Below are 23,178 nucleotides of genomic sequence, written 5' to 3' on the forward strand. Positions count from 1 at the left end.
TGTTGAAAATATTTATATGAAGTACTAATGTCATCTGAAGTTTAGAGATTAAACAACCAAGGTTTAGAAAGATCAAATGACTAGTCCAAGATAATATGGCCAATAAATGACTCTAAACCTCCTATGTTGTTTATACTATTCACCTTTTGTCATGTTATTTTTATCCTGTCACTGCCATTATCTTTAAAACTTTGACAAAAATTTACTTTTAAAAGATACATTGGGAATTTTCAGATTTTAGTGCAAAGACATTGTTGCTGTTCTTGTCAGACCTTTTGAGATACTTCCAGACTATAGCCCTTCCACAGGGTGATACTCAAACATTTTCCACCTAAAACATTTAAGTCTGCACACCCTGACCACAGACACTGAATTCACTTGATGTCAGAATGCTAGACTAAAAGTTAATCTTCTTGACTGACATTTCTAATCTCCCTTTTTAAAAATTCATCATAATGACTGACTTCTGAACAGCTGAATAAAGCAGTGATCAACACAAGAAACTGCATCCATTCTGATTCAGAGGAAAAAAAAATCCAACCTAGTAACCATTTTTCAGCATATTGTATTTCATCACATTTATTCTGTGATTAGTGGAGGACAGAGAAGAGGGACTGGGGAGAAAAACTGCCTTTATTTTAAGAAAACTCATTTCCTGTAACTATTCAAAAAGTATTGATTATCAAGTGTTAGATAACAATATTACTAACATTTATTATAGTTCAAATATTTAGTGAAATTTCTCCACATATTTAAAATTTTACTTAAGAATTTTCCCAGTTAAAATGTCATGACTGCTTAGTTTGAATAAGGAAGATACTCGTTTCAATTCATGACACAATATTACATTTTTATTCTTTCTCAGACAACAGAGAGACACTGTTACTGCTTTCCCTTGTAAGTCAACAGTCTGTGATACACGCTGTACTTTTACTGATTAGCAATGCATTGTTACTGTGAATATTTAGCTAGAACTTATTATATTGGAATTTAAAATTTTCTAACATTGAATTTAATTCCCTTCATCAAATAAATAAGCATTATTTTTTATGAAATGAAATAATCATTCTTAAGCAGTGATAGTAATGGAATTCTGAATAAGATATAAAATCAAACATATTCTATTTTTTCTATGTTTATCCTTTGACATTGAGTTGTTTTAACTTATCACATATTATTGTTAAGTTGAAATAAGCTTTATGCCATGTTCTCTGATGTTCTTGTCATAATAATTTTGGGCCTTTGTTAAGTAAATATCAGAAAATATCTGTGAGTTTTGATTATGTGATGTTTTCATCTGATTCATTTTTAAAATTTGTCATTGGATTTAAAATGTTTTCTTTGCTAATGTTATATAGAGAATTCAATAAAAGACCAAAAAAGGAAATCCTGTTGCACATATTACTAATTAGTTCCAAATGATTTCCTTCCCTTTCTTTCCTTTCTTCCTTCCTCCCTTCCTCTCTTTCCTTGTTTTCTTTTTGCAAAAGAGGAAACATCAAAAGCTGGGCAGTTGTCAGTACCTCAAGCATCAGCTGCCTTTGAGACCAGCTCTGCAGACTCTTATGTATTCTCCCACATGACTATAATGAAGACTTCTGTGTATTACACTTTGCAAGCCTTTTGAAAGCCAACATTCCCTAGGTTTCTTCCAGTGTTCCCTATCTTATACTGTTGGAGACACAGTAAAGTCTCAAGGAAGGAAAAACTTATTCACAATAGTCTGTGCCTTTATGCTTTGTGCTAGTTATATGAGTAAATTATGGCACAGCAAATGTACATTATTTTATGCAGAAATAAGTATTGGACATCAATTGCGTGCACTGACCTGTTCACAGCAATGTCAGGGATATGGATGTCAATATGTAGATGACCCTGCTCTCAGATATATGCATGTGCGCGCGCACACACATATGTATATATACATATATATACATATATACACACATATACACACATATATACACATACATATATACACACACACATATATATGTATATACATACACACACATATTCCCAAGCTAGTAGGTTAGGATCCTCTTTAGATCCAGAGTTGGTCAAATATTAAATAAGAACATTCTGTTTTCAATATTTATTCTCTGTGTATGCCCAATGTTTTTGTATCGTAAGAGAGAGTAATTTCTAGCAATCACCTTTTACATACCCATTGTTCTCATTTTGTGCTTAGCAATGTTGATCCTAACTCTTTTTCTTTTTCCTAATAACAGCCAGTTATTCAAATGTGTTTTTACTTTTGGAATGTCAACAAATGATACATCATCAAAACAGAGGCCCTCTCTCTTGTTTCCACCTGGAATTTTACTTTGTCTAAAAAAACTAAGTGCAGATTTAGATGGCTTTACACATGTGATTAGTTATTAGAGACAAGAACAAAACATATTTTTCTAATCCTCCAATTGACATGAGAAATAACTTTTAAGCTTTCTTGTCATAGAATTTTGGTAGTGAACTCCATTAGTGACTATTTGTAAAGTTGTTTTTTTTTTTTTTTTTTTTTTTTTTTTTTGAGACGGAGTCTTGCTCTGTTGCCCAAGCTGGAGTGCAGTGGCATGATCTCAGCTGACTACAACCTCTGCCTCCCAGGTTCAAGCGATTCTCCTGCCTCAACCTCTGAGTAGCTGGGACTACAGGCATGTGCTACCACACCCAGCTAATTTTTGTATATTTAGTAGATATGGGGTTTTACCATGTTGGCCAGGCTGGTCTCAGTCTTCTGACCTCAAGTGATCCACCCACCTGAGCCTCCCGAAGTGCTGGGATTACAGGCATGAGCCACCATGCCAGGCCTAAAGTATTTCATTTTAAGGGACCAAATCTTTAAGTCCTTTGGAAATGGTCACAGAGTAAATTAAGAGATGTAGGTTGTTTCCAAGGGATTACCTATATCCTCTTTGAACCATGCCTGTATTCAAAAGAATTCACACTTTTCTGCTGGATTTCAACAGAGACAAATTAGTACATAATTATTGCTGCACACCTCCTATGAGTTAGGACCCACTCAATCATCCATTCACTTTTCTGTACTTTCCTTTGTACTAAAACCCTTATCAATCTTGTGACTTTCTCTCCCTTAGATCTACTGTTTATAGGTTTCATTAATCACAAACAAATTGGTTATTTTGTTTCAAAAAATCCTCTTTACTTTCAGTGATATCTGATAACTTGAGTCATAGAGGAGGAGACTATATCATGGAATTAGAAAAGCCAAATGAGGAACTAAAACTCTAGTGACAAATACTATCTTAAAATGTAAGGTCAGTGAAGTAATTTTTTTGGAAATGGAGCCACCAGAGAAGGAACAAATAGAAATCTGATTTCAAAACACACAATTGACAAGGAAATGAATAAATGTGGCACAGTCCCTCACCCATGCCTGTTCTGATTTGGCGTAAAAAATGCTTCTAAATGAAGGTGAAGAACACAAATGAATTCATAGGTACTATTCATTAACCTTTGCAATGTAGATGCCAGGTATTACTAGTTCATACCCATATGCCAGCCATGAAAACAGACAGTTGTTTCCATATAACCTGAATCTAAAAGTAATCAGAGACAGCATGATGTAAGTTAGTCAGAGGGCCTAGTAGGAATCTGGAATAAACGATGATAAATATATCTTCAGTCTATTTTTCATTTACCTCTATAGAGTAGCTGAGGAATTCTGCAGAGGAAAAGGCTTGTGTTGTGTCTTAATTTGTGGCAATAGAGATGGAAATAAGAGAGAGGAAAGTGACATTCATAAGTGTGGATGTAAATTTTTGAGGTAGAGTTAATTTTTGCCTTTATTCCTGGAGGCAATTTATAAGGCTATTTTAACTTTGTATGTCCTAGTCTCGAGAACGTATTGAATTTGTGATTTTAATATGCTGCTCCCTGCAGGTACTTTCCATGCCAGTAGGAATCTCTGCACTATCAGGCCAAGCTCTCAGCATGTGTAGTAGCCAAGAAAAAACCTAGCAACAGAACTCCAGGGGCATGCCATACATGGATGTATAGTTAGACAAGATTAGACAGCTCTACAGGGCACCCCTCAGAGGCAACCCACATTCTCAGAATGTCTGGAATATACATTAATGGGGCATTATATCTGTACTGTGCTTTCTAATATTTACAATATTTTAAGTAGGTATATATAGTTCAAAGCAACTCTATATACTTAAATATATAAAGTATACATATATATATTATCTGAAATAGGCAGAGGAGGTAGTATCACATGCCTTTTATAAAAGAAGAAACTGGATGCACAGTTATGCAATTTACCTAAGATCATGTGGTCAGCAAATGTCAGAAAGTGACTAGAATACAAGGTTTTCTGACTCCTGATCTGCAGTTCTTTCTGTGTAGCCACATTTCCCTCCCCCCAACACCCCTCTTATCTCAAATTCTGGCTTCCATAAGAAGTGAAGAAACTGAGAGCATTATTATCAGAAAATCTTAAAGAAGAGCAGAAGAAAGCCCTTGCCATTGTGTTTGTCTTATACTATGTTCACACTGGCGAGCCTAGTCCTGCCTCAGCAAGCCTCAAGATCCAATCCCCTTACCTTAAAGCGAGACACCAAGATAAATAAAAACCCAAGCGCTTCAAACTGAATCAACCACCATTCCCTTCATCTATTCATTTATTCGTTCAAAAATGTTTGAGTAGCTCTTATATGCAATTTCTCCTTCTCACTTCAGTGGAAAAGTTATCCCAGTCTCTGGAGCTCCATTCCATCCTGTTCAACCTCCTCCAGAACCTGACTGTATTAAATATCATCTGCCTTTTCCTTATCCTCAGTATGTCCCCACCTCAGAATCTATGATCGGTGGATATGTTTCCTTGACCATTGTTAGCTCTCTTTGCCCCATTCCACTCAAAGCCAGACTTCTTAAAAAGTCTCTACTTCCTGACCCCTCATTTATTTGACATTCTTCTGCAGTGTTACTCCTCTGTAATCTGGCTTTGGCCTCCACTTCTACACTGAACATTTCCTTAATACTAGTTTCTCTCTCATACATCAATTCTCAACCTCCCCAACTCTGTAGAATTTGACACTGTTGATCCCTCCCTCCTTCTTGGCTTTTGTGACATTTTCTCTCAGTCACCTTCACTGACTTGTCTTTCTCTTATCACTTTTTAAATACTGCTGCTCCCCAAGATTCTGATCTCAGGCCTCACTTTTTCTGAGTCAACACTTTCCCTAGGTAATCTCATCCAATATCCTAGTTTCAACTACTTCCACAAATTTTTATCTCCAGCCCAGAGCTACAACCTGAGTGCTAGTCTTACCATATTCCAGGTACCAGTCACTTTCTCAGCCAATCATTTCTGCCCTTTTTACCTTTGAACCTGCCAACCCACAGTCTAGAAGGGGCAATCCTAAAACCCACGTCAGCCCATTCTCTGTCTACAGGTGGTCACCTAACTCAACTGGGCCAGGTGATTCTCTCTCCTTGGAATTTCGATTGAAACTTGGAGAGTTAGAAGTAGAAACAATTAGGCAAAGAGCTATGAAGTTTTAGCAAGTTGAGCCAAAGTCAGCATCATAGCAACCCTAAGTCCATGTAATCTATATTCTGGTGAAGTAGTAACTAAGCCTAGCAGAGAAGCAAAGGGAAGAATGAAACAGACACAACGCAAAACAAGCACACTGCCCCTGTGAAAGATTATTATCAGAAAATCTTAAAGAAGAGCACAATTTACAGACAATTTCCAACACATGGGAGGCCCAACTCTACTCCCTGTCACTGGGTTCTATGAGATTCTTCTAAACCCTCCAAAAATCCATGATTGCATTAGCCAGCTTGATGGAGTCTTCTGACCCACACAGACAACTTATCTTTTGTGTACCAATCACTTTGCCATAAATGTCCTTTTGGATGATCTCGAAACTATTTATGATATCTCAAACCCAACATGTCCAGGACAGAACAACTCATTTCCCACACTCAGCAATGTCATCTCAACTGTATTTCTTGTCTTGGGTAATCAAACCACCTCTCTTTAATGCTACTGTTTGGAAATCTGGGAACCAACTAATCTCAAACTTCTCCCTCACTCTTCACAGCCATTAAATTCTTGATGCAACTTTAGCTGCCTTCTTCACCTCTGAGTTATTTTTATATCTTATTATTTCTTGCCTATGTTACTAGAGTAGTCTTGTGAATTTTTCATACTGCAGACAAAGTGATCTCTGAATTACAAATACACTAATAACTCTCCTGGCTAAAATACTTCAGTGACTCCTCCTTTATCCTTTTAGAATAAAGCCCAAACCTTTTAGTATGACATCCAAGGATCTTCATGGTCCAGCTTCTGTCTACCTTTCTAATTTCATCAATATCACTCTCCAGTATGTACTCTCTGCTCCAGTCACCCTGAATTACTGTGAATCCCTTATATACAGTATTCCCTCCCATATACCTTCACATTTGCTGATCTCTCTGCCCAGAAATATCTTTACACCTTTCTTTTTCTTCCCCACTTCACTCATCCACATTGTTCTTCTACTCAGTTGGATGATAGCTACTTATCTTCCAAAACTTACGTTTTCTCCAGGAAGATTTCAGTTAAGTATCTATCTGATATTTTATATCAAGAGCCCTCCATCAAAGAACTTGACACAAAATATAACTGTCTACTCTTTTTTTTCTTTTATAAAACTGTGAATAACTTGAGAGCTGACTCTGTGTCCTTGCCATCTTTGTATTTACAGTGCCTAGTATATAACAGATGCTCAATATATATTTGTTGAATAAATAAGATACTGAGAAGATGTAACTTCTATCCTCAAATATCTCATAGAAATAGTGGGAAATTAGAACACCTATGATTATGGCATAGTGACAAGTTCTATACCAGGTAGGCTCAGGGAACTGTGAGAACGAAGGAAGAGAAAATTAGCTTAGGGGCCTTCAGGAAATAAGAGAAGGATTTAGGCTTGATGACTAAGTAGGAAGGACTAAGCGAGGCCAATGAGATGGGGAAGGATTTCCAGCTCCTTGTAGCCAGTGCCAGTCTACTTTTATAAGTTGCAAGAAATGTTGCACATTGATATACCACTGTTAAGAGGCTCTCAACACTAAATTGGTAAAACAAATGCAATCTGAGGAAACTAGCTCATTGTTTTAGCAGTGTAAAACCTTTAAAAATGTTTCAAACTATTGCCGCACTTAAAACTATTTTGGGTTCAACATGACCTCAGATATGTCTCTCTCTTGGAAATTTTCCCTCTTAATTTTGAAACATGAGTAGTGTTGAGAAAATTAATCTGACTTTCTAGTCAACCACACTTACCTCATCCAGTTGCCGTTTTAGAAGAGTTGTTTATTATTCCAGGAACCTTCAAGGTCCTTGTTGTAAGCTTTTTGACTTAGAAACAGGAAATCAGATTTTATCTCAAGTGTAATTTTAAACCACAGTATTTAAACATTTCCAGTAGTTTCTAGACTTCATCAGAGGGCTACTTCAATCTCCAACCCTTTAAAGTATTCCACTCGGATAAGAACTCTTATGTTTAAACTGTACTGGATTTGCCCATTTATATCTCTGTAGATCCCAGTCAGAATGTCTCCCAGTTCAAAAACATACACACATTCTCTCATTCTTATGGAATCTACTGGAAATTAACCTACATGAGGCTGTGGGCATCAAACTTTAGATCATTATAATCATCAAGAACAATTGACTAACTTAGAGTAAGATTTTAGTTGCTGATAATTCTAGGCAAAATTCTTATCAAAACTGAAAACATGAATTTTCCTAACTGCATTAATAGATAAAAATGTCAATTATTGGAAAGCAAAACACTAACTCCAAAGGTTGCAAATGGTCTCAATCCTTATTCATCACAATTCCTTTAGGTCTATTAAGGAGAAATTTAAGGAGCTGAAGAGTAAGATATAATTAATGTAACTTGGTGTTGGTGATTTATTCAGTGACAAATTATAAGGCTGCTACTATAACAGGCTCCCACAAGCTTAAAAGGAACAAAGCTCTTCTGTTTTAAGGATAGGTTATGATAGCCATTCTCAGATAATTCTCATTTCATCTTTTCCCACTGGTTATCTGTCAACTGAGGAGCCTTTAGTCTGGAGTCCTATTGTGTGGTTGCTACTTGAAAAGTCTTTTAACATCTCCATGACCCCTAATGCTGCAGAAAAGCTTTGCATTTTGAAAGTGTATTCTTGTCCATCTTAGCCGCACTCTCCCATCTCCCATCTGAGTTGTTACTGGTTGATTGAATTGGCATCTGCAAAGGCTGAAAGTGCCACTGAAAGGGCAATTCCTCCTCCACTGATGTGAACGTATCTTGATCTGTGGGTCTTTTTGAGAGATGATACAGACCTTGCTTAATAATCTAATAGAAATGACAATTTTTCTGTACTAGCCTAGAGATAATCCTGCCTGCAAAAAGAAGATGGATTACATGGATAGAAGTCTAAATCCAATTGAGATGCCCTTTCTAATAAAATGAGCATATACAGATGTCCTACCATGCTCTTTGAGTCATGGCTAATCTAGAATTTAAAGAGGAAGTCTACTTCACATTTCTTTCTTTAATTTCACATATTTCTTCACAGTTTGCCCAGTCCTCCAAAGAGAAACTCACAGTCACTGAGATTGTTGAATCACATGACTCGTAATTGTGAGTCACTGGCTGATTAAAGTAGCTAAACCTCTCATCTTCTAACATGAGCCTTTAATTCCTCCATTCGGAAGTGAGACTGCAGCTGTTGTATATCACCATTATTGTTAGTTCTTAAAAACATGTCAAAGGTTTTGTTTTGCTTTGTTTAAAAAAAAAAAAAGACTTAAATAAGATATTGACAGATATTTAGATAGGAAAGCGATGCTTTCAAACAGAAGTTGAAATTTCAAGTTAATGTTTTAATAATTATGTCTTCTTTTGGCTCAGTTTCACTTGGATCTTAGTCCAACAATAATGTCTTCAAAATATTCTGAATAAATCACCACAAAAAAAAAAAAAAAGAGCCTTAACTCTCATTCAGGAAAATGATGAGTTTTACTGGGTTCTGAAAATGCTTCAAGAACAAAATTAAGTGAGTAATCACATCTGACTTATAAAGCAAGAGAAGAGCCTGAATACAATGCAGTCAGGCACCTCTGAGCTTCCTGGCCAAAAAATAAAATAAAATAAAAATAAAAATTAAAAAAGTATATAGCCTTCCCTGACTTCTCTTGTTAAAATCTCAGAAAAAGAGAAGTCTTCTGGCTTCCACTGGTGATTCTTCACCTCATTCTCTCATGAGGGCCCAGTTCTATTAATATTGGGTAATTCCAGCTTTGGGTCTAACTAGGAAATTGGAAAGCCCCTTCCACTCAACCCATAACTTTGTTTTAAAAGTGTCTTTAGGAAGAGCTGGCCCCAAAAACCTTAAACCTTGCTACTCAGTGGTCCTCAGGGACCAGCAGCATCAGCATCATCTAAGAGCTTGATAGAAATGTAGACTCTCAGGCTCCACCCCAAACTCACTGAATTAGAATCTGAATTGTAATAAACTTCCCAGGTGATTTATATGCACATGAAAGTTTAAATAGCACTACTACCAGATCATTACTGTATAACCTCACTCGGAGATTTTCCACCTGTGAGCCCTTTGAATGAATAAACAATATAAGTTCAAATTAAGCTAACATAATCTGCCTTGCTCCTATATAGAATTTGTTTTTATAAAGTCCCAAAACATGATAAAGAATGAATATTTTCATTATTGAATACTAAGAATTTAAAAGCTACTCCTTCATTCCACTCTTCAATGTAGTCTAAATGTTTCATTTCATACAAAATAACCATTCCTAACCCCCTCCACCAGGCCTATCCCTCAACAGCTATAAAACCTTTGTAAAACCTCACATTTGGAATAGTCTTCATGGATGTTAATAAGCTACTAAAATGATAATTCAAATGCCTATAACAAATGACAACAGACGCTCTTTTAAGTCCTTGTCTATATTAATTTACTGGATCCTTAAAAAAACCCTAAAAGATCGGTTCTTTTTTTTTTTTTTTTTTGAGACACAGTCTTGCTGTGTCACCCAGGCTCTCACTCTGTCACCCAGGCTGGAGTGCAATGGTGCAATCGCAACTCACTGCAATCTCTGCCTCCCAGACTCAAGTGATTGTCCTGCCTCAGCCTCCTGAGTATCTGGGATTACAGGGACGTGCCACCATGCCCAGCTAAATTTTTTTGTATTTTTAGTAGAGACAGGGTTTCACCATGTTGCCAAGGCTGGTCTTGAACTCCTGACCTCAAGTGATCCACCCGCCTCAGCCTCCCAAAGTGCTGCGAATTCCATATTCAACATTTATGTGGTATATTTTACAAGGATGGGGTTTCAGCCCTGCCAACTGAGGTTCTTCATATATGCAGGCCAAGCCCTGCATACATGCTTAAGCAATGTCCTAAAGAACAATATGTCTCCCAAAGTGATTGCTCTGGAGGGCTTCCTCACTTCCTCACTGGAAAGCCATGGTTTAGTCATTAGTATTCTGGTCAGACAGAAAACCTCCCTTGCAGAGCTGCAGTGGAGGGGAATGCAGCTTTGTGCACTATAAATAGTAATTTTATTAAAATGTAGAAAAATTGTTGAGAAAGGAAAAAGAGGTGGGGGCAGAGGGTTGCCATGGCAACTCAACCATTCCTTCAGTTTTGAAAGCATGGGGAGGACTACAGAATAGTAAATAAAAGAAGAGGAAATAGAGGAAGTCAGAATGGCTCATGATCACAAGCGGAATGAGACAGCTCAGACAGCCTAGTTTCAAACTGAGTGATGAGCTGAGAGGCAGAGGGTGGGCCTCCCAGGGGAAGAGGGGATGCCTTTCTTCAGAGAGCAAGAAGACTATCAGAGTGAAATCTTTGTCATCAGCTTTACCTCATGGCTCAGCCACAGAGGCCACCAAACAACACAGCCCCCAACAGATGATTGATGGATAAATGAATATGGAAGCAAGAATCCTCCTGGTAGCCTGCCAAGAACTCCCTCCCTGCCCCCACCTCCACACATATTTTTAGATATTGGTTCTAGAATCTCCATTCTTCATTCCACTCCTCACTCCTGGATGTTGATTGACTCCAGGCAGATCGAGAAAGATCAGGACACACCAGAACTCCACCCACTTACAAGACATTAGATTAATTCACATGTGACAAATCCAAAATAGATTATTAAAGGAAACTAGGATAAAAGGATAACCTTAGTTCAGCACTTTACAGGTTACTGATCATTATACATTATCCCATGGATGCACGGAACAGCTCCAGCAATCTGGGATTACTCCACCTTACAGTAGCCCAGGAAATTCTGTGCGCAATTCAGACTAAAACAGAGCGACTAATATCTCCTGCATGCAAGAATTTACCATCTCTCCTGGAGAATGGAATTACTATTGATGGTTTAGAGGACTTTCAGTTTGTCTTGATCACACACTGTGACAGCTTAAGCAATGCACTATCCCCATTAACACTTCAGTATTTGGGGGTGGAGGGTGAGGGGGAGTGGAGGGTGAGGTGGGGTGGGAGGTGAGGGAGGAGGTGAGAGAAATCCAAGCAGTTCTACGTCGTTTCTGTTAATGGAGGGTAGATAAAAAAAAAGATCATCCAGAAGTCATGTTTAAGGATTTTGTAATGCACCAAATATATTGAATTGTATGGAGGCTACTAGCAGACATTTGGGATAATTTTTAAATAAAGATTTAAAGGGATAGGAAGAGAAGCTAGTTAAAGAGAAAGCAGGTTAGGATTTAAAAATGTTCCATAGAACCCACAGATTACCTTGCCAGAACAGCAACCATACTGCCTACATCTGGGACACAGTGTTGACTCTAGCTCCCTCCCCCGGTTGGACAAACCTCATGCACAAGGCAGAGCTCAAGAACACTCACATCGTGGCTGACAGGATGGGCATTACCAGAGGGAGAGCAGCCTCACTGGGCAGAGTCAGGGCCTCCTCAGACTGGGAGAAAATGAAAAATGAGAGCAAAGGTTCTTGATCACCAGATCCAGGAATGTTGTTCCTGAAGAGCATTCCCTGAAGCTGAACACTTGAGAAGTAAATTTAAAATGAACGAAAGAAGCTAAGTAGTCAGCATATGAAGTTTATTGCCCAAAATGTGTTACAGATTACAATGTAAACAGGTTCAAATCAACTTCAGATAAATTCACATAGAACAAATCCAAAATAAAATATTAAAGAAAACTAGTATAGAAAGATAACCTCTGGCCGGGCGCCGTGGTTCACACCAGTAATCCCAGCTACTTGGGAGGCTGAGGCAGGAGAATCGCTTGAACCCGGGAGGCGGAGGTTGCAGTGAGCCAACATAGTGCCATTGCACTCCAGCCTGGTTGACAGAGCGAGACTCTGTCTCAAAACAAAACAAAACAAAACAAAACAACAACAAAAAAACCTCTATTTAGCACATTCCAGATTACCAAGTACTTAAACATATCTCCATAGACATTCAAAAAGGTAGACATTAGGCAATCATCACAGAGAAGAAAATTGAGACTTGGAGAAGACAGAACACAAATCCAAACTGTACACCAAATATTTTGGTCTGATATTCTCAGTATTCTTTGGGTTTACTGAGTTTGGGTGTGGGTAGGATAGAGAGTCCCTGATTAGGATGACTTAGCTACAAAGTCAAAATTAAAGAAATCTGTGGTTCTGGACTGTATATTTGCAGTTTTGACTGAAGGGTTTGATAAAGAGCACCAATGTTCACAACTGTGAATTGTGAAACCACAAGTTTCCCGGATCTAAGTCGACCATGCAGTGGTACCATGGAACCCATTTCTGCCAGTCATGAAATGCTGCCTTTCTCCTAACATTGTTACCATCTTCTCTCCCTACACACACACACACACACACTCACTCACTCACTCACTCACAAATGCACTAAACCTCTCCTTTCTCTTCCCTTTTCTCTTTTGTTTAGTCACACACGATCTTTCACTTCTACTTCAGCTGCATTTATCCACCCAAGGCAAGCATTTGAGCATCCATCCAGCTAAATATCAGGGCCCAGAATGCCAAACTGTTCTCTCCAAGACTGCGCTACCGACAGCCAAGAAAAGCTAACAGTGATGATAGTTAATACTTACTCAGCACCTAATCACCATGCACAAGGCACTGGGATAATAACTCCTTTGCATTCAGATTCCTCAATAGCTCACTCAGTCCTTACAACAACGCAAAAACCTTGAAAAGTGTTAGTATCCCCATTACACAGATGAGAATGTGAAGCAGAGGGGTCATAACTCACAGGAAGTCATGTGGCTAGTGATGGTACAGTTGGAGAAGTGCATGCTTCTCCCCCTTCATAACCATTGCCTACCCAACATTTTAAATATATTTGATATTGTCTAAGTTGTTTTCCTTAAGAAAAAATGTTTTATATTAACATATTATAACTGATTCGTATTTGGTTCATAATCAGGCAATTCTATTTTATAAACAATCTTTGTCTTCTTAGTGATCCATTTATATACACCCTCTCACATTCTGCATTTCTGCTACTAATACCAATTTCTTTTTTTCTTTTTTTTTTGGGGGGTTAGGGGGACAGTGTCTCGCCCTGTCACCCGGGCTGGAATGCAATGGCGCGATCTCAGCTCACTCCAACCTCCACTTCCCAGATTCAAACTATTTTCCTGCCTCAGCCTCACGAGTAGCTGGGATTATAGGAGCCTGCCACCACACCCAGCTAATTTTTGTATTTTTAGTAGAGACAGGGTTTCACCATGTTGGCCAGGCTAGTCTCGAACTCGTGAGTTTGTGATCCGCCCGCCTCAGCCTCCCAAAGTGCTTGGATTACAGGCGTGAGCCACCTCGCCCGGCCCAATTTCTTAATATTCTGGCTTCTGGCAGCCATCCAGCCTCTTTCTCTAGTTCTCTTTTCTGATCTTAATTCATGCATTAGGAAGACAGGCAAGACTTAACGTGCTTAGTATCTCATCTCTTCCCTTAATTCTACAAAGCCTCTCAGATCTTCCCACAACCCTTTGCTCTACCATGCTCTCTCACCCTGCCCATCCCAGAACTCTACGCAGATGGCTCTCCCAGGTCACCAGGAGCCCAAAAGTAGCCTTTCTTTGGGTCTTACCTCCTTGACTTCTTCATCTTTTGGCATCCTTCACACTGAACTGCCTTGCTTCTCCTCAGTAGTAATTATACCTCTTCAGTCTTCTTCAAGGCTCATCTCAGCTGCCTTTCCCCTCCATGTCCTGTCTCCCAGGCTCAGCCCTTAGTCCTTCTTACTTCTCCTATAATTTCTTCTCAGGCCATCATATACATTTCCATAGTTTGACTCTATTTGCCACTAACTCCCAAATCCCTATCTCTATTCTTAGACTCTCTCTCTTTAGCTCTTCCATTTCCAACAATCTGCCAGTCATTGCCACCAGGATGACTCACTGGAACTTCCCATGCAGACTGTCCAAGCAAAGCATTTTCTTTCTCCAGTGATTTGGCCCTTCCTTCTGACTTCCCTATCTCTAGCAGATACCATCATGCGGATAGTCACCCAGGCAAAACAAACAAACAAATGAACAAATGTTGTCGTCTTTCATCCCTCCATCTTCCTCACCTACTATAGTCTGTTAGTTTTAAAATATAAAAAGATTCTACTCCTGCTCAGAAAGCCTTCAGTGGCCTTCCATTTTCTGTTGATGAAGTGCCAACTCACCCTGCCTTTGCATCCCACACTCTCCATTGATAGCCCAACACCCTTTCTCACCCAAGCTTGCTCCAACCAAAATAGACTCTGTCCTGTTCTCAAGCTTTTCTGCCTTCCTGTTCTGATGTATGCTGTCCCTGATATCTTCTTCTCCAACACTCATGAGGGCTTTCCTCCCTTCTCACAACTTAGGGTCTTCCTGAGTGTTTATGATATTTATCATGTCCTACTCTTTGTTTGTATCTGTCTGTTCCACCTCCTGAGGTAGAGGATGGGCTCCATACTTGAAGCACCTGTTTCCCCACAATTCTTACATATCTTGTGCACAGCAGATCCTCATTATACTTTTGATGAATTGAATTGAGTTGGGGCTTAGCAGCTGTGTAAGAAGCACCAAGTTTCCAGGACCCTCTCCTCTCCTGAAACCAAGCAGATATTGTATTATTTGTCCCACTTTCTCATCCTAAAAATGGGCCTCTGTTTTTCCCTTATGGTCTGAACATCTATCATTTACCTCTGCAAGCGGTGAAAAGTGGTCAGATCTTTGGAACAACAGTCATAGCCACTGAGCACAGTCCATGTGCCAGACACTGTTTGAAGCATGTACATGTTTTAACTTATTTAAACCTCTCAGCAAATCTGTGAAATAGACACTGAAATTCCCATTTTACAGGTGAGGAAACTGAAGCACAGACAGGTTAAGTGGCATGTCCAGGCATAAACAGCTAGTACAGAGGGAGCCAGATTCTCAGGCAGGCCTTCCGGCTCTAGGACCTGTGCTCTCACCACTTTGCTATAAGGAAATGCAGATTTGAAAAGAGGAGATTTTACCTGTAGGTCTTGATGACCCCAGTCCCAAAACCCAGAGCCTGGTTTGGTCTTCACAGGTTTGACCAAATGTGTACATATGTGTATTTGATTGTGAGTGTATATGCAGTGGAATAGGGGAGAGCCACCTGTCTTTGCACTCTGCTCTTTAGCTGGTATTGTTGTGTTTGCTGTTATTTCCCCAACATAAGCTTCCTGAAAGAAGACAGTATCTTCCATGATTTTACTCTCCCACTGGAGTCTGATCTCGCGCTTGTCGTCTAGCAGGTGACCCACAAGTTTAAGGCTGAATCACATTTTCACATATAAAGTCAGTGCCCAAACCATGCCTCTCCTTTGAAGTTTCTGTTGTCTGCCCCCACTTCTCCCAGGCTCCTGACACACCCACTCTCTCACAGAGCAGGTGCACTTCAGCAGAATGTAAGCAAATCAGTGCTGAATGTCAAAATGGATTTTACTCCATTATTAATTCGGGAGAACCAGGAGAAGAGCAAATAAATATTCCAACAAAATTATGCTATGAAATACATGAAACCCACTCAGATCTAATATTTAATTTAGACCCAACTGTCTCAACAGCTTTCTACCATCCCAGATTCCAGCCAAAGGCCATCAGACATTGCTTGGGGTGAAAACTCAGCAGCAATACAGGCCTAATGCAAAGACCAAGGCTGAATGATGGGCCACCCCTCAGGGACAGGTGCCCACAGGCCAGAGGCTGAAAAGCTTCTCCAAAGATGCCAATTAGCTCAAGTACAAGAACCAAAGCCTGAGCTCTGATATCTGCATAAGTTAGGCTGCCGGGAGCTTTGCCTAATGATTCTGCAAGAAGAGGGGCTCTGGACCAGCACCTGCCTCCTGCTGCCCTGCTTCCTCAGCCAGTCAGAAGGGAGATACAAGCACCACCTAGTGCTGAGACAAGGAGATGGGTCATTGACAGCTGCTCACTGACTGTGATGATATTCTAATTATCAAGGCTACAGTGAATGCTGAAGAGAGGAGAGAGAGAACAGAGGAGGGGAGAAGCAGTGGGGGAAATAGATTCAGAACACGAATTCCCAGCTCATTCAACTCACCCCACTACGCCCACCAGTCCTCAGCACTGGTGTCATGGCACCATCCTCAGAGCCCAGGAGGCTGGCTTCCTGCAGCCTCCAGGCCTGATGAGCCCTCTTTCTCCCCCAAGCTTTTTCCCAGCCTGTCGGGCAGATATGCGGCATGTACTGCTGTGCTCATGGCCAGTAGACCCCTGCTTCCTCCCCTGTAGTGGCTCTCTGAGAATAAGGATGTGTCTGCCCTTGGCTCAGCATCTGAAGCACATAAAGCAGATTCTGCTTCCAGAACCAGAAAATACATGACGGCTTAAGACACAGAACTGACTCTCTCAGTCACTCCATGCCGCTCCAGCAGAGGGCTTCTCAGGGGCCAATGGAAACCAGCCACCAAAGGCTCTCTCATCAGGCTGAGTCCAGACCACCCAAAGAGAATCCATACCACCCAGGCCCCACCCAGGGGCAGACCCAGGACCCAGGCAGGTCCTGAAGTGCTGGACCACTCTGTCACAGGCTTGGGGTATGGGTATGGGTTTAGCTGTCCCCCATGGCTGCTCAGCCTGCACAGCCCACTGAGGGGCCTATCCAGCTACCAAGGGAGGACATGCTGCCAGTGAGCTCCAAGGAGCCCTGTGGCAGAGCAGGAAGGGGCAGGGGAATGCTCCCACCCACCATCAGCTGGGGCTGGAACTCCAACTCACTCTGAGCACACGGCAGCCTCCCAAGTGGATGTACGTTACTCCAGGTGACACATTCTTTTCTATAAAATTTCCTTCCAGATCAAATCAATTTTATTTTATTTTTATTTTATTTTACTTATTTTTGAGACAGGGTCTCCCTTTGTTGCCCACACTGGAGTGCAGAGGAGCAATCACAGTTCACAGCAGTCTCGACCTCCCTGGGCTCAGGTAATCCTCCCATCTCAGCCTCCCAAGAAGCTGGGAATACAGGCATGGACCACCATGCCTGGCTAATTTGGGGGGTTTTGTTGTTGTTGTTATTGTTTATTTGTTTGTTTGTTTGTTTTTTGGTGGAGACAGGGTTTTGCCACGTTGCCCAAGCTGGCCTCAAACTCCTGGGCTCAAGCAATCTGCCTGCCTTAGTCTCCCAAAGTGCTGGGGTTAAAGGTGTAAGCCACCACACCCGGCCTCAAATTTGATTTTAATGAGCATCAAAAGAAGCTCTACACCAACACCTTTGACTTGGTCATTGGGAAGAGCCCAAGGAGTACTGCTGCATGATCCACTTATTTCAGAGTTCTTGATGGCTGTCCTCCTCTATAGTCCTGGCTACTGTCAGGTCATGCAGCCCCTCTGCAGGCCCAGCATTGGTGATAGAGCTCCCAAGGCTACCTCCTCCACTGTTGGACAGCGTTCCACCAGCTAAGAGTTGGTGAGCTCTCATGCCGTGCTTCACTCCTTGCCAGCCATTCCTTCACCCTCATTTCCTGATTCTCACTGTCCAGAAAATGCCATGTGCCAGACTATGAGCCTGACTGTAGCCTCCTGTGGATCAGAAAAAAAAAGGGTGATGAGTTCTTTAACTCATGGTAAGTATTATTATGATTCTCATATTCAGATAAGGAAACTGTGGCTTAGAGAAATTGACCCCCTTCTTTAAGGTCACAGTAACTTAAAATTGGCAAAGCCAGGTTACAAACCCTCAGTTCTTAACTAGAACAGGGTTGCAAACTACAATACCTACAGACACCTGAGAATCCGTGAAACTGTGCAAATGTAAGAAAGGTGGAGGAAGTAGCACTTGTGAAAAACCACAGTGCAACTGTTTATTCAGAAGAGGCAGCTGCCACCCACGTCCAATTTATTGTTACAGGAGAGAGTAGAAACATGGGTGATCAGATCCTCAGATTTTTAAAAAGAGGCTGTCCATATAGATTTGTAAGCATAATCTCCCAATTTGTGCTGATGACTGATGCAAGTTTTTAAATCCCAGGGCAGGGCAGGCCAATACCAAGTGGGTCGCAGACCCACATCTGTGGGCAGGATTCAGGGTGGTGCCCATTGTGACACTACTCTAGAGTCCAAGATCTTAACCATTAGACTTTACTGTCTTAAAATATCAGCTAGTGTTCCAAAAACACTAGCCTCCTGTGCCCTTTTCTAGGCTAAACATCCCCAGCCCTACAAGCATCCCCATTTTGGCTTGGTTTGCAGGACCTTTACCATGCAGGGCCCACGATTCTAGGCATGCTCCAGACACACTCCCACCTGCTCACAGGACTCCCCACATCGTTGTGGAACTAAGTCCTACCCATCATGTCTGGTCTGCGTCAAGCAGAGCAAGACAGGCTTCTATCCCACTAGGACTCATCTGAGACTAGAACCCAAAGTCACCTCGTCTCCTTGGCAGCTAAGAATTTGCCTTACTTTAATTGAAGAGATAGTGACCCTCCAAACCCAGTGGGAGGCTTCTTGGCATCTGCAGTGATTGTCACTTTGTGGGAAGTGACATCCCAAACACCAGCACTTTCCCATCATGGTCCTGATGGTCCACCCCTATCCTTGCAGGGACTGTTTCAGGGTCAGCCCTTTAACACCTATGGCTTTCAGGCCCACACCTGGCCGATCTTCCCTTCTGAGAAGGCAGCCATGACACCAAGAATCCCTCTTGTTTATAAAACAAATCTCATCCTCCTTCCAGTATCTCTGTCTCAATATTGAGAGATTTTCCCATGATTCATCAGACCCACTCTAAGAAGTGGGTCACCCCCATTTCCTGATTCTCACTGTCCAGAAATGCCATGTGCCAGACTATGAGCCTGGCTGTAGCCTCCTGTGGATCAAAAAAAAAAAAAACATAAAAACAAAAAAACAAAAAACAAACAAACAAAAAAAACGGTGATTAGTCAAAGTAAGGACCCCGAGGGCCAGAGGAGTATCTCTGGTGGCTCAGCCAAAACCTCCACACCCAACAGCTACGGGCTTCACCATCTGAGTACTTCTTTTGATTCCAGTTCCACTCTCAACTTCCCTCATGAAATGAAGAACTGCAAATATGATAACCTGCTATGGAAACTGAGAAAAGCAAATCAGCCCATCTTTTATTCTCATTCTGCCTTCTGGTCCTTCCCCGGGTCACTGGGGCCGGGGCTGAGCTGAGCAGCTGGGTTTTCCGCTGAGCAGTGACTCACAGATGTAGTTTCTCTGGCACAAATCTTCAGAACAGTCCCAGCTGGGAAGGCTTCCTGGTGGCCCAGTGATCCCTCACAGCTGCCAGCCTGGCAACAAGAGATCCCAGCTGGGGCTAGGTGATGAAGAACAGGTCTGGGCTTTGTTCCTCAGCTAAAGAACCTGTCTGTTCTACTCACTGGATCCCAGATGTAATTCATCATCAAGGTCACTGAGGAGCACCCAAGCCCTTGGCCCATCAAAACCACTTCAGGAAAGTCAGATTTCTGAGAGGCATCACAACTACCACTGACGAGCATCAGCTCATTGCCAAGTGCATTACAGAGGTCCTGGCACTGCCCATGTTCCTGCCAAGCGCTTAGGCATTAAAATTGACAGCGGCGAGCAGCAGGGACACACTGCCAAGGGTACTCCTTCCAGTACAGGAAGGCAACAGGCTCACGCAGTGTCAGGGCTGGGCAAGATTATGATTTTTCACACTGTTTTAGGCAGCAGAATCCTCTTTCCAAACAAAATCTCATGCAGAAGTCTAGGATTCTGGCAGGTTCAAGGGTAGCTGCTCAGCTGGAGACCAAGGCGGGGCCAGGAGCTGATCCCCTACAGATTCCCTGTAATGTCTCCACCCCCAGCTCTGCAACACCACCCAAGTACCTTTAGCCTCTTCCACTGAATCACTGGGGCTCCACCTGACAAGGCTGAACACTCGCCGCTCTGGTCAGCCTCTTGGCATTCAGAGGGGGAAACTGAGGCTGGTAGAATATGACATGCGTTTCTAAAAGTCACATGGTGAATATGTACTACAAATTCAGGAGAACAAAAAGTCTTGTCAACCCCAAGCTTTTAGTGAACCGGAACATCTGTACAGACCGTCAGTCCGTGAGGATTGGAAGAGTTAAGTGATTACAGACATAAAGTTAATTTTTATTTTGTCTCAGCTACTTTCTTGCTACCTGTCCTCAGGCAGGTCACCCAAGCACAGCTGACCTAGGGCTGGACTACACCCAGTGGCCTTTTGAGGCATCCCCTGCTCATCTTTCAGTATCTAGAACACGACAAGACCCCCTCTCAGAGCTGCCCACCCATTCCCTCCTCAGCCATCCAAGGCCTTGGCACCTGGCTCACAGCCTTCCCCTCAAATTCAGTCCTCACCCTGACATCCAGAATCCTGGAGGCCAATACCTTTGACCTTTTCCTCTCCAGGCTCCTACACCCTGACTCTGCTTAGGGACCCCACTCAAGGCCACATCCCGAACTTTGACGGGACTTGCACTCCTTGGGAATTTTAAGCTCAAACATCCCACTCTCACCTCTCTGCCTTCACGCTTTCTTGCTTCTGAATCCCATATGCATGGTCTCTGGCATGTTTTTGATACCTTCCACCCTTGAGCACTGTCTTCTCTCCCAGCCTATCAGTGTCCTACTGTCAGCACTCCCACCAGTCCAGTAGCCCAGAACCCTTAGGCATTGCTTTAAGTACTTTCTTGCAAGATTTCCAACTCCAATAACCCCTTTCCTGCTCCCTCACCAGCACAGTCCCACCCTGCATCAATAACATGGTGGCCTTCTCACTCCTTTACCCAGTCTAGGGGTCCTGATGGGGAAAATCCCACAGCCACAAGGAGAGGAAGTACTGCCACATCCTTCCTTTTCACCAAGATCTGGGCAGAATTCAGTCTGTCTTAGCGAAGACCTTTCAGTTCCAGGTGCCTGAGGACCCTCACCTCAGCCAGCCCCTGTACTCTCAGCCAAAGCCAATTCCAATCCATTCTCACCTCCTATGATCAAATAAGTGTTCCAGGTCTGGGCCAGGCGAGGTGGCTCACACCTGTAATCCCAGCACTTTGGGAGGCTGAGGCAGGTGGTTCACCTGAGGTCAGGAGTCCGAGACCAGCCCGGCCAACATGGTGAAATCCCATCTCTACTAAAAATACAAAAATTAGCCGGGCGTGGTGGCGGGCTCCTGTAATCCCAGCTACTTGGGAGGCTGAGATAGGAGAATCGCTTGAGCCCGGAAGATGGAGGTTTCAGTGTGCCAAGATTGCACCACCGCACTCCAGCCTGGGCAACAAGAGCAAAACTCCATCTCAAAAAATAAAATAAAAATAAAGAAGTGTCCCAGGTCTTACCGAGCATGACCCCTCCACCTGTGCTCTGAATCCCTTCTCAATTCTCCCCTCCAGGAATTCTCTCTCCTTATTTTCCTGGATCTTCAACTACTCATTTTGTATCTATTTCTCTCTATAAGTCTCTTCCATCTTAAAACAAACGAAAACCCTTAAACAAATAAAACCTTCTTTAATCCTACATTCCCTTCACCTACCACGTAATTTCATCATTTTATTTACAATCAAATGTCTTCAAAGAGTACCTACAAGCCCATTCCTACCTCCTCATTGCCCACTCACTCAACCCACGGAGCTCCGCCTCTGCCCAACACGGCTCCACTGAGACTGTGACCTCCGTGTGGCTTCCTCCAAATGACACATTCAGTCTCGTCTTGCCTGACCTCTCAGCTGCCTTTAGCCAGCTTTCACCCATGGCTTCCAAGACATCACTCTCCCCTGATTCCTCCTCTATCTATGGCTGTACCTTCTCCATTTCCTTTTCTGGCTCCTCCTTGTCTTTAGGCTTTTAAATGTTCCCACTTTCCTCTCTTCTCTTCTACATGCACCCCTGCTCCCTGCCTAATCTCATCCATGTCAGAGGCCTCATCCATACAGACTTCTAGATCCAGCCCAGGCCTATCTCCCAAGCTCCAGGCAGGAACATCCAAATCCCATTGTACTCGCCACTCAGGTATCCCATGGACCCCTCAGACTCAACAGGTCTACAGGGCTTGTTTAGCCTACTGACTCCATCCCTGCAGTATCTCTTTTTAGTTCATACCCACATCTCTGTCTGGACCACTGCAACAGCTTCCCAGCAGGTGGTCTCCCTATGACCTGCAGTCATTGCCCCCCCAGCAGTCTATCCCCCACAGCAGCCAGAGTGATCTTCCTTAATAGAAAAATCCAGTCATGTCACCCCTCTGGCTTAAAATCCTTTAAGACTCCCCTACTTCCAAAGTAAAGTCCAAATAACATTGGCAGAGTCTTCTAGACCTTGTAAGATCTGGTCCCTGCTACCCTCTCCATACACTTCTCTTTTATTGCTTGTACACTGAGCTCTAGACAATGAATTACTTATACACAACTCCCTTCGCCTTCCCTGTTGTCTCCCACCATGTTTTCCAAGTGCTGATTGCTCTTCCTAACTCTGCATGGCTCACCGACCCCTGCTAGTCTGCCAGTGCTCAGTTTCTCTTTTAAGAGAAAAACCTGTTCTTGCAGTCCCTGGCTGGGGTGACAGGAAACACCTGGAGATTGCTGATGAAGCATCATGCAACCAGATCACCTCGAACCTGAAACCCTTTGAACACTTACCAAGAAAGGAAGTGGTGATGGG

At 42.2% G+C, this 23,178-nt stretch overlaps 1 protein-coding gene across 2 annotated transcripts in view; it reads left to right on the top strand.

The window, feature by feature from the left end:
* LOC105479230 (potassium voltage-gated channel subfamily A member 3) overlaps nt 1-21,243 on the top strand; it is a 39,793-nt gene extending 18,550 nt beyond the window's left edge. The window contains exons 3-6 of one of the 2 annotated variants that reach the window (XM_071096425.1): nt 16,113-17,330; nt 17,417-17,493; nt 18,051-18,134; nt 19,560-21,243. The gene's annotated coding sequence lies outside the window, so the exon portion shown is untranslated. Of the gene's footprint in view, nt 1-16,112; nt 17,331-17,416; nt 17,494-18,050; nt 18,135-19,559 lie in introns of those variants that run through there. The other variant, XM_071096466.1, reaches the window with a different exon arrangement.
* The last annotated feature ends 1,935 nt before the right edge of the window (nt 21,244-23,178 follow it).

This window comes from Macaca nemestrina, chromosome 1 (genome assembly GCF_043159975.1).
Source record: "Macaca nemestrina isolate mMacNem1 chromosome 1, mMacNem.hap1, whole genome shotgun sequence".
Classification (NCBI taxonomy): domain Eukaryota; kingdom Metazoa; phylum Chordata; class Mammalia; order Primates; family Cercopithecidae; genus Macaca; species Macaca nemestrina.